Here is a 5,334-nt window from a genome sequence, read left to right as displayed (position 1 = left end):
TCATTCTAACTGGTTGGAAGCCAGTCTTCTGCTAGCAGCCTTCAGATGTAGATGTAGAACTCTCAGCTCCTGCACCATGCCTGCCTGGATGCTGCCATGCTCCCGCCTTGATGATAATGGTCTGAATCTCTGAACCTGTAAGCCAGCCCCAGTTAAATGTTGTCCTTTATAAGACTACCTTTGGCCATGGTGTCTGTTCACAGCAGTAAAACCCTAACTAAGACACATGTGAATCTGCACACACGTGTATACACACACAAACCCATATACCGAATACACACACAGAATAAATTAGAGATTTATTAAAGCACATGTATTACAAGATGCCTGGCAAGTATTAATATGAAGCTCTGTAAGTGACACATGGAGTTAGAAACATGTAAGGGAGCCATGAGTTCAATCAGCCCCAGGGCTGGGATGGACATGGAAGTGACTCTGTCTTAGTTCCTTTTTTATTACTATGATGATCCACAGTGAACCAAGTCTGCCCGGAAGGACACACTTCCTCCAGCAAGTTCACAACTCCTAAACCTCCACAGGGTCACCAAGTATTCAGATGTCTGAGAATATGTGTGACAACTCATTCAAGGCCCCTCAGCTCCTTTCTTGAGAATTAAAGCATTGTTTTAACTGCAGATTAAGCAAAACCCTCTGGCTGAGAGATGGGGGCTCAGTGGTAGGAAACAAAAGATAAGCAAGGTTAGATCTGGGCCAGATTGCAGAGGGCCTCAAATTACACGTCAAAGAATTTGTATTCCATTCTGCAGACAGTGGACAGTGGTTTGGTGTTAGCATCTTTGCTTTGAACAGCAAAGAACTTAAAATGTCACCTTGTAGAAAAACAAGCAGAAAGGGAATTTCATTGTTGAGCAGCGCCCAGTTGTGCGGTGGTAGTAAGCGCGCAGAGAAGAAACTAAAACAAGGAAGTGTCTACATACTCTGTAGACCTGGGATGAGACCTGGCAAGAAGGAAGAGATGAAGAGTAACCGCAATATTTGGGGTTGTTTTCTTTATCACGGTAAGAATACAGAAGGTGGGATCTGCAGCATGGATGAGAAAGGAGAGGGAGGAGGGAGGGGAGGGGGAAGTAGGGAGGGAGGGAGGGAAAGAAGGAAGAGAGGGATGAGGAAGAAAGGGAGGATAGGAAGGGAGGAAGAGAAGAAAAGGGAGGGGAGAAAAGAAGGGAGGGGGAGAAAAGAAGGGAGGGAGGAAGAGAAAGCAAGGAAAGAAGGAGGAGAAAAGGAAGGAAGGAAAGGAGGAAAAGAGAATATAGTATGCTTATTCTGAAGACTTTGGGGGTGAGTGGCTGAGAAAATGATGAGACTAGAGACAGGGAGAATCAGGACACATCATCAGGTAAAGAACAAGTGGAATTTGAAGGATGTTGCATCTTTAGGAAGAGCTGGGCTTGCAGGGGGTTGTGTCTAGGATCGTTAAGACATATAGCAAAGAACACTGGAGAAGATCTGGGGTCCTTTCACCTAGTGTTACAGCTCAGCTATTAAGTGTACCCCAAACTGTTGGTGTATTAAAGGTTTGGTTGTCAGCTGATGGACCTCTGGCCTAACCAATGGAATAATTCCTTGATAGATTTGTAATCTGGTCACATTATCAGGAGGTGGTGGAAAACCAGAAGACAGAGACTACACGGGGGAAGTAGGTCACTGAAGGTATGTCCTGGAAAGATAAACTGACCCCTTCCTAGTCCTCTGTGTCCTGGTCACCATTAGGTGAGCACCCTTACTCTGCTATGCTCTCCTATAATTGCGCTCAGCTTCATTGTGGCTCAAAAACAACACAGTCAGCCAGTGGTGGATCAAAGTCTATGAAACCTGAGTCAGAATTAACCTTTCAGTCTTTACATTTATATCAGATATTTTGTCACAACAAAGAAAAGCTAAATAATCCACTTAGAGAGGGTGGCCAAAACAATGAAATTACTGTGTCCTCTAAAGAATGTAAATAAAGGAGCTAGAGCGATGGCTCAGCAGGTAAGAGCACTGACTGCTCTTCCAGAGACCTGAGTTCAATTCCCAGCACCCCCTGAGAACAGACTGGTACCACAATAAGGCTCCTGAGTCTGTGTGTGTGTGTGTGTGTGTGTGTGTGTGTGTGTGTGTTCCCGCTCTCCAAGTCTGAATCAAGTGTTCAATACATTTTCATCACATCTGAGAGGGTGTCTGAGTGCTCAGTGTGTGGCTAATCCTGGACCCCAACAGAACTGAGTTTACATGCCATGAGTGTGCTTGTAAGGGGACTTCATCCACAGAAAATACATAAGGATGCAGAAATAGGTAAATATTCAGATGTTTTCTAATTAAATGCACTTGGCTCCTCTAAGTGAGATGAAGGCTAATAAAGTATTCTTCATTCACTAATAGTTCAATCAATAAATACAGAATTTCTAGGAAGTCGAATATAATATGCAATAGATAAATCACCTGCAATAGTAGCCTGATCCAATTACATAATTGCATCTTTAAAATATGACTTTAATCAGAGTCAGAGAGATGGTTCAGTGGTTAACCAAGAGCTCAGACTGCTTTTTCAGGGAACCTGAATTCCATTCCCAGCACCCAGGTGGCATGGCTCACAGTTGCCTGTAACTCCAGCTCCAAGGAGTCTATCGCCCTCTTCTGGACTGTGCAGGCACTGCACTCACACCTACATATACTCACATACACATAATACAACCACACATACGCACATATAGTGAAAAATAAAATATAATTTGAGCTGGGTAGTGGCTATATGTGCCTTTAATCCAGAGGCAGGCAGATCTCAGACTTTAATAAATAAATAAGAATTTTTTGATTAGTTAGTTAGTTTAATTCCTGTATTGGATTGTTTTGGGGCTGTGGGATCAGCCAGAGCCAGACATTCAGATACAATGTATGGCCCATCGTGGAGGCAGATGCCTGTAAACCCATCATTTGGGATGGTGGAGTATGAGGGTGGCCAAGTTTAAAGTCAGTTTGAACCTCATAGAGACACGCTGACTTGAGCCAACGAACAAAAATATATAGATGGCTTCTAATTATTCACTTGGCACACTTACAGATAATTCTCAAACCCATTCAACTGTTGGGTCTCGGAATTCTGATTGATTTGGTCTCATTTCTATATTAATTATGTTTATAAATTATTGCCCTGTACAAGCACGAGCCTATTTTGGGTGCGCTCTTGTCTAACACTGAGTATCACTATGCGTTTACCATGTTGGCAAATGTCTATGGAGCCACCAAGTTATTAGGAGAATTTCTGAAGTTGGTATTAAAACCTGAAAACCTGAAAATGGAGCTTGGGGCCTCTTAGGAGGAAAGTTTGTAGGCCCCCAAAGGAGATTGGAACTCCACGAGAAGACCAACAGAGTCAACTAACCTAGACCCCTGGGGATCTCAGAGTCTGAACCACCAACTAAAGAAAATACACGGGCTGGACCTAGGCCTCCCCACATATATGAAGCAGAGGCGCAGCCTGATCTTCACGTGGGTCCTGAGCAACGGGAGCGGGGGCGGGGGGATTAATCCAAAAGCTGCAGCATGTACGTGGGGTAAATTCTGGCCTCAATGGGAGAGAAAGCGCCTAGCCTCAGAGACTTGAAGTTCAGGGGTGGGGTGAGGAGTTGAGGGGTGGGGAGTGAGGGGTGTGTGTACCCAGGGAGGTCTCCACCTGCTCAGAAGAGAAGGGCAGGTAGGGGTGACGGGGGGGGGGGGGGGGGGAAGGACTGTGGAAGGGAGTGGCCGGGAGGGCGGCAGTGAGTGGGATGGTAAAATGATGTTAGATTTGGAGACTAGGAAAACCTAGACTCAAAAGAACGCTAAAATGATTACATGAATGGAGATACGCACGTATGTTGTTAGGGTCTGAGAATTCAAAACAACCCAAGCAGGCACAAAAGTCCAGCAAAGCAAAATCTTATTGAACTAGGCAGCAAAGACTGACTAGTCGGGACAAGAGCACAGACTCGGGAACTGAATGCATCTTTGAATGTTCGTCTTGGTAAGTATTTAAGTAGATAACAAAAACTTACTGTACTCAGGTCCCTGATGATCGATCAGGGCTGCAGAACAAACCTGGGAGCTGAACTGTGAACCCCAAGCCAGAACGTAACAGAGTTTTGAAGCTCCAAATCCACAAACGGCTGTGCGAAGTTATCCCACCAATCAGGATTTAGGGACATGTCTTGTGGTTCACTTATCCCTCTCCCATGGTTGGGTTATTCAGCTGTAGTGGGGTGACTTGCCTGGCAGGATCTTGTATATGTCGTGTACTCTGCCAAGCAGGATGCCAATTACTCGAAGAGGTCTTGGAAACTTAAACTTTATTTGACCCCTATTCAAAACGAAGGTTTTACTCAAAATGGTTTCAGTTTGGTTCCTACTTAAAATGTAATTAGTTAATTAGTGTTTTCTATATCGGTTAATGAAATTCGGACCTCCGATTCTTATGGACAACAGAAAAAGGCAGACATAATCACCAAAGAAAAGCAGTACAGAAGCTGGATATTATGCCTTATGCTGTGATCCACACACACTAAAGAGCCTAGGATTGTTGTGAGTTCAAGGACAGGCTAAACCACATAAAAAGATCTTGTCTCATAATCCCTCAAGCAAATGCATTCATTAATTAATTAGTTTAAAATAAAGTATTAAATCATCATCATTATTAAGCACTTAAGTCAAATGTTATCTTCATTTTATACAAGAAGACACCGAGTCAGAGAGCTTCCATAAATTGTGCAATGCACCCCATAGTTAATAAGTGACCATTTCAAACCAGACTTGGCTGGACTCCTTAGCAAGGTATTTAAAATATCTGTCACTTAGAAGTGATGTCTTATTATCTATTAATAGAAACTTGAGGGTGTTTTTTATTAACTTACAAAACATTATTTTATGTATGAAGAAGCAAAGACATAAATTTATAATTAGTTTATTACAGTGGCTAGTATCATACTTAGCCTACAGATCCCGTTTCTAAATGCCACACTGATGGTCAGCATTGGAATCTACCCATAAACTGTACAGCCTCTATCTGTATGCAAGTAGCAATAGCAAAGCAAAAGTTAAATCGCCTGTTTCATTTCTTTTAGGCAGCTGCTGTCCACATTCACACACCTGGGAGCCAAAAGTAACACAACAGATTCTCAGTTTATGTAACCATTTAGGAAATTATTTGTAAAGTATTTTTTGGGTTTATTGTTGTTTTGTTTGTTGGTTGGTTTGTGGTTTGGGTTTTGATTTTTTTTTTCAAGACGGGGTTTCTCTGTGTATCCCTGGTTGTCCTGGAACTCTATAGAGCAGGCTGACTTTGAACTCAGAGATTTGCCT

The sequence above is a fragment of the Micromys minutus genome (genome assembly GCF_963924665.1).
Source record: "Micromys minutus genome assembly, chromosome: 16".
Taxonomy (NCBI): domain Eukaryota; kingdom Metazoa; phylum Chordata; class Mammalia; order Rodentia; family Muridae; genus Micromys; species Micromys minutus.
The sequence above is the reverse complement of the archived record's forward strand: the minus strand, read 5'-3'. Positions refer to the sequence as shown.